We start from the raw sequence: 7,487 nt of genomic DNA, 5'->3' as shown, positions 1-7,487 counted from the left end.
GAATTTACGCACAAATCAAGAATTATGCACAAATCAAGAATTTACACACAATTTAAGAATTATTCACCTATTAAGAATTTACGCACAAATCAAGAATTATGCACAAATCAAGAATTATGCACAAATCAAGAAGTACGCACAAATTAAGAATTATGCACAAATTTAGAATTATGCACAAATCAAGAGTTATGCACAAATCAAGAATTTACACACAAATCAAGAATTTACGCACAAATCAAGAGTTACATACGCACAAATCAAGAATTTACACACAAATCAAGAATTTACGCACAAATCAAGAATTGCGCACAAATCAATAATTTATGCACAAATCAAGAGTTACATACGCACAAATCATATTGAGTCTATTTTCTCTCTTTCTCTAACAGTTGTCTAAAGTTCTGTTTCCATTAACTATGAAATTGGGTAAATTGGATTTGCACTAAAAAGATTAAAAAACACCACAATTTAGAAAAACCCCAGATTTATCATAAATACATTTTGCTCTTGGAGGAAGTGTTTTTTGTAAATATACATATTTTGTAAAACTGCAATTTAAATGGTTTTTGGAATTACCGGTAAATGCCCTCCTTGGTTGTAACTAAAATGGCGTACACTTGTACAGCGCTTTACTACCTTCCTTGAAGGCCACTAGCTACCTTAAGTCTTGTGCTCTCTGATGGGGTCCAGATGACCCGACCCTTAAATCGATGCGTGATCTGTCTTTACTTCCTTGTTGTTTTTTAACAGAATCAACTTAAAACAATACTTGCTCCCATCCGTCACTTTTGAATGACTTATCACGTGAGTTGTTTAGTGTTTATTTGCATGATTATGATTTAATAGAAACAGTGTAATTGTGAAATTGTGTTTTTTCAACATTTCTAAAATTTCTATAAAGTTGTGCACAGAGCTTCCCTCAGTGCGAAGTATTGTTTGTGCCATACCGAGCGTTTCATCCTGACCTGATCCACTGTTTACCTGATCTTTTGCTGCCTGCCCCGACCCTTGACTAACCCTGATTTAAATGTGTGGACTTTTAGCCATCTTAATAAACCTGCTGCACTTGGAACCAGCTGTGTGCCTGTTCTGTGACACTCACCATGTGGCGGTTAGTCCCTAGACCACGTGTGTCAAAGTCAAGGCCCGAGAGCCGGATCCGGCCCTCTAGGTAATTATCCGGCCCTCCAGATCATTTTATTTTATTGTTATAAATGGCCAATTTTGACAAAATATATTTATATGGAGGGTAAAATATTAAATTATTCTGGAAAATTATTCCTGCCTGGTTTTATTCATTGTAATGTTAAAAAGTTACGTTTTTAAAGTTTTAAATATTTAGTATTAGTGTGTTCAACAGATGTTTATCCTGTTCAGCCGTGACCAAAGGTGTGTTTTGGATTTTGATGGACTAAAACTGAATATTTAGGAAACGTTCTTTCATAAACTCACAAAAAAGTAATATTTTATTAAGTTCATTGTCAGCAACAATAGTTAACAGCACAACAAAAAAACTATAGTATTGTCATACATAATGATACATAATGATACAACTATGAACTATACTGGAGCATATTACTCTGGCAATTGTATAAACTAACCAGAGTTAGGTACATTTACCACAAAATTGTAACACTTTTACGGTTTTTTACTTGACCCTCATATTTTTGGGGGAATTTTAAGTTTTATTCTTGAAATTTGCCATTAAAAAAAAAAAAATCACATCATTTACTAGAAGACATTAAAAGAGAAATATGTTGCTTCTGCGGTTAACATCAAAAGAGAAACCTCTGACAAAACATAAATAATACAAAATTACAACTGATGGAGCAGGAATTCTAGGCTGCAGAGTCAAAAACACAGAGTAGGAGGTTTTACAGGTGGATGGCGAGCAGGTTAAAGAGGTTCCCGCTCACTCTTACTCTTATCCCGGTGTCCTCATGGCAGCATTACTCATTTCAGGAAAAAAAAAAGACACTTCAGTTACATAAAGCAGAGATACACAATCTGCCTACTATCCAAAACCCCTGCAGACAATCTTTCTCGTTTGCAAAGTTCCTGGCGATCAGATGAGCAATTGCTGCACACTGTGAGCTCTCGAAGGTGGCGAGTTTCCGCAGTCCGAGCCAAATTAAAAATACAGAAGATAGTGTCATAAAAACGCCCACATTGTCGTGAAAAGGGTGATAGCACCTGTTTTGGGAGTGTGCTGTTACAGTTCTACCTTACTTTAGTCACAACTCCATAGACTGGAGGGGTGTGCTGATGTCCACTCCCAAAGAGACAATAACAAAGCTAATTTTATACTCTTCATTTTAAGATCATGCATTTATTCTCAACCCTTGATAACAACAAACAATATATTTCCAAATAATCACAAAGTGCATTGTACTGCGGAGTATTTATGAATTATTTTATTTCCTTAAAAAGAAGTTTTTGCATTTCAGAAGTGTGAAATCATGACAGGTAGTATAGAAAAATACCAAAAATGCATATATATCCCTATTTGGTGTGATATTTATTCTAATATTTTGGACGAAATGAGCATTTGCTTAAAAACAGATTAAGTGCACAACAGGATTTATTTCTTAAATAAGGCTGCAGATGATAAAAAGCAAAGGCAGACCAGTCTGCAATGATAAAAAATTAATAAGTAGCAGGTCTCACATGCTTGTACAAGCCCAGAAAAAAACATAGTCCATCTTTTATTGGCTATTTTAAAAATAGTTACCTGGATTTTTATATTTCTGCTGCATTTTAATGATGTTGAACATTAGTTTTATGGATTTCTCTGAAAGAGCCCATTTGTTGCTTTTTTGTGTTCTAGTGTACTCTTTAGGTTGAATGTAAGCCTCCTCTTTACCAGTATGAGTTATTTGTGGTTGGAACATAGTCTATCATTTTATTTTATTTATATCACCATTTATAGCTCTGAGTTTAAGTTTGATTGTTTTGCATCACGTGGATTAATTCCAAGATTATTATTTATTCTGCAAAAAAAGGTTTGAAACATCTCATATTAATATAAATATGCTAATCGAGTTAGTTTAAGGCTAATCTGATCTAATCTAAGTAACCCTTTAACACCGGACCTCCAGTGTTTATATTTTTTGATTTACTGTAACGTTTCAACCGTTAACACGATAATTCCAGTAGACTCTGAAGGAGAAAAGCAGCTCGTGCCGGGAAAAAATATTAAAACCATTACACTTCCATTTGATCGGAAAACTTTTGGCAAATGTTTTAATTTATTTATGTAGCAAAAAAATATGATTATGGGTAGATGTATTTTTAACTAGAAAAGTTTCATTACCTGCAATTATGCTATATGTTTTTTGCTGAAAGTAGTTGCTGACGGTGTGGAAGCTTTATGCTGAAAATGGTGACACAATTTTACTTTAGTTGCTAAAGGGAGTTCCTGAAAATGAAAAACGTATTTGCAAAATGTAAAATTTGCTAAAAGACAAGACGTTTTGTGAAGGGACTATGACAGATTGTTGAAGTTTAGTTAAATTTCTTAATAATTGTAGTACAATTGTTTAAAAATCCCTAATGCATGCCAATTTTGCAAAAATATTTAGTGTGTTACTATATGAGCTAAACTAACCCAAAAAACATTAGTAGAAATTAGCCAAGAAGCTAGCTCATTGCTTAAAAACTAGCTAAACTCCAATATGGCCCAAAATTCTATAGTAATTTGAATTAGTAAAAAAAGTAGCATGTTGCTAAAATAGAAGCTAAACTCTAAATTAGCCAATAGATAACAAATTAGTCAAAAGCGTTAGCATAATGCTAGTATTAGCTAAAATCCAAATTAGCCCCCAAAACTCTTAATTAGCCACAAAAAAGCTAGCATGTTGCTTAAATATTAGTTGAACTCCAAAATAGCCTAAAATTTTCAGTTAAAATAAAGAAGTTAAAAACGTAGCATGTTGCTAATTAGAAGCTAAACTCTAAATTAGCCTAAAAACCCCATACATGACGAGGTACCCAAATGAGCTAGCATGATGCTAATATAAACAGCTCAATGCTATTTTTTTAAATTACCATAAAAGATGAAAACATAGCCCATGGATTTATCTAAAGGCTTGTTGCTAATCTACCTAAAAATACTAAATTTGAAGACTTTGTCATTAATTTCCTATGGGGCAAATTTTGTTTATTATTTCAAAAACTGTAAAGTTTATGAATACCAAAATTACAACAAGCTTACAAAATCTGAACAAGCTGAACGTTTTAATACAAAGACTGCTGAAATGAAAGTATGATTGAGTTTTTACGTGCTGAAAAACATAACGAAAGGAGCAGAAGAATCACTATAGTTTGATTGCTGTAAAGCATTCACACAATTAAAAATAGCGATAAATAAGTAAATCAGTTAAACTGTTCAGAAGATGCTTTCATATGCGGGTGTTTTTACACCTATTCGTTTTGATGGGAAAAATTCCTGTTGATAATTGCTGATAAACTAAAAGTTCCTTGAAAATATTGCTGAATAAAGGGATAATGTCCTGAAGCTATGCAGAAACAAAAATATATTCATGTTTTAGGCTTTGAATATGAAAAATAAGGAAAAAACACAAAAAATATCATACATTTTTGAATTTTAAAATAATAAATCTGGGGATTTTGTCAGACTGATGAGTTGTAAAAGCAGAAATATCAGAATTAGAAGTATCTGCTCAAAGCTTAATTACGCTGCAATCATCATTTTCTATTATCCTAATGCGCAATTTCTCCTCAGATTTTTCCCATTTAAGACATTGTGGTTTCATTTAATTAGAAATTTTAAAATAAGTCATATAAAATAAAATAAAAAGAGAAAATCAGAATATGAATCCGTTTTTTATGCGCCTTGGAGTCAGGCTGGAAAATGTTTTCTTTGATCCTAATGCGTTTTTACGCATTTTTTGCCAGAGTTTCCTCATTTAAAATATTGTGGTTTCATTTAATTAGAAAAAAGAACATGATTGAGAATTCTAAAATTAAATATATTAATCAAAATGTCCGATTTGACAAAATCCGGATGAAAAAAGAAGAACAAGAATTATTTTTTGTGCGCGCCCTGGAGTCAGGCTGCAGGTACGTGACCATCACCGCGTCCGTTCGCCGTCAAAAGTTGTAAATAGGATGATGTCGTAACATTTGATGCAATGCTGCAATCAAACATTGGAGCGCTCCCGTTTGCGTCTCACACACATCTCCGCCTCCTTGCATCACAGCTCGCTCTTACCATCACACATCCACGCAATCGCTGACTCCCGAGAATAAGCTGACTTGTTGGAAATACTTGAGGATCTCTCATCTTCCTGAAAACGCGCTGCCTGTGGCTTCGCAGGGGCTGGATTAGTGGGTTTTTACCGGCTTGTTTGATTAAAGGTAAGTGGAAATGTGTCATTTTATTTAAATTGTTTTAAGGAGATGAAAGGTTTTGTGAAACTTTATAAATCGTCAAAGATGTGGAAGTTTTTAGTAGTTTGGGTTGACATGAGGATGCAGGAATATTTCAGGTGAGCCCCTGATGTTTCAGGTACTTTTCCAGATCATAAAAAAATAAAAAGAAAGAAAGAAAGAAATCAGCTTCCTGTCAGATTTGTGTGGAAACACACAGAAAAAGATGCAGCTGCTGAATCCTCAAAGTTAAATTTAAGCTCCCGATCTGACAATGCAACACTTATTGAGTTTGCTGAAATTGTTTATTTTAAAATGAATCACAAAAAAATGCTGTTATTTGATTTTTTCAAGGATGGATTTTAGATTTCAAATAGCTTGTGTTCCACACCTGTGAGGATTTTAAAGATTCATATTTAATTTAACTGATTTGATGCAAATAAAAAAAAAGAAAAAAGCTGAATTTTAACCCAACTTCCAATGAAAACAGATGTAGATACGAGGATTTCTATTCATGGGAGTGTCTGAAGTTTCTCACTACAAAGACAGTTTGAATTGTTGATGTGAGCATCGCTGTGGCCTCACAGCACTGGGCATTTGCATGTAGGTCACGAAATCAAAAGTCAGCTAACTGGGTCACTTTTACATGCGCTCGTGAGCCGGACGGTCATTGTTTTTGGACACATCTCCTCCTGAGGGGGGGTTTGCTTTTGTTGGTTTGGTTTTTATTTGGGAAGTGGCAGCAGTCTTTGGACAGTGATGGCAACGAGAACACAGAGCTGCTCTGCACACAGTACCTTGGTGCATACTGTAGCACTCGGAAACCATGGCAACTAAACAACATCATAAGAACCTGGTCAAATGAGCCAGTGATGCTTGAGAAAGAGATGAATGGTAGACTTGACACCGCATAGCAGAAGCAAGCAAACACAAAGGCGGATTTATAACCAATCAAGATCTTCAAATCTGACCTTTTAGTTAAAGAGCAAACAATACTCAGAGTCTCATTCTCCCTTGAAAACCAGGAGTGTTTTTCTAGCCCCACTTAACAATTCAATTCTTTAAAAAAAAAGGTTTTATTATGTTATAAATTTTGGCTGGTGCAGCATCACCATCTGCCCCCTGTCATCACGCAGATCTCTTTGAAGAGGCTCAGCTGTGGCCAAATCCGCAGTTCTGGCCTGATTCCACTGTTTCACCTTGTTTTTCCTTCCCATTGAAAACACATCATCCTGCAATCAGACTCTCAGAAAGTCTTTTGTTTTTATTAACTTGACCACAAATCAGCACGTTTATTTCCAAAAGACACGCCTTAGACCTTCACGAATATTAGAAATGAGAGAGAATCAGAATGAAACTTTCTTTGAACGATATTTAGCATCTATAAACTCTATGTAGGTTAACATTAGGGTTGTGGATCACTGCTGAGGTGGTGATCCGATTCGATTCACGAATCGAACCACGATTCTTACTTTTAAATATGCTTGTTGCCATATATATCTTTAAAGGATGTATGAAATTTTTAATTATATGTATTAAATCACCATAATTTATTTTTATACCTTTACTTAGAACAGGAGATCAGAATTAACGAAACTGACAAAAAAAAAAAAGAAATCACAAAGATTGAAAGATAGAAAAAATGTGTTTTTCAGTTGAAACTTTTTTTTTTTTTTTTTTTTTTGGTCAATCTTCTGGTTAAGTTCAGAAGTAACATAAACAACATAAAAAGCACAAAAATCACTGTTGTTTGGGGTAAATTAACAACAAAAGTCAGCCAGCAAGGCCAGATGGGCTCCAGATGGTTTCAATTGGGTAGAAGATGTGGGCCCACAATGAGTTTGTCCTCTTTTTCTTAGTGTCCCACCTGTTTGTCCACATTGGCTTAAGTGGACACTAAGTGAGTTAGCTCGCTATGCTAGCCAGCCGCCTTTTAGAAAATGGAGCTCACTAGATCACTACAGTGGAGCTCACTAGCTCAATACAGCGGAGCTTGCTAGCTTGATACAGCGGAGCTTGCTAGCTTGATACAGCGGAGCTCGCTAGCTTGATACAGTGGAGCTCGCTAGCTTGATACAGCGGAGCTTGCTAGCTTG

At 34.8% G+C, this 7,487-nt stretch overlaps 1 protein-coding gene across 1 annotated transcript in view; it reads left to right on the top strand.

The window, feature by feature from the left end:
- Positions 1-4,438: 4,438 nt before the first annotated feature.
- The window catches only part of camkva (CaM kinase-like vesicle-associated a), a 31,807-nt gene continuing 28,758 nt past the window's right edge, over positions 4,439-7,487 (top strand). The window contains exon 1 of the mRNA XM_024270870.2: positions 4,439-5,379. The gene's annotated coding sequence lies outside the window, so the exon portion shown is untranslated. The remainder of the gene's footprint in view (positions 5,380-7,487) is intronic.

Source organism: Oryzias melastigma, linkage group LG5, assembly GCF_002922805.2.
Source record: "Oryzias melastigma strain HK-1 linkage group LG5, ASM292280v2, whole genome shotgun sequence".
Lineage (NCBI taxonomy): Eukaryota > Metazoa > Chordata > Actinopteri > Beloniformes > Adrianichthyidae > Oryzias > Oryzias melastigma.
The sequence above is the reverse complement of the archived record's forward strand: the minus strand, read 5'-3'. Positions and strand labels throughout refer to the sequence as shown.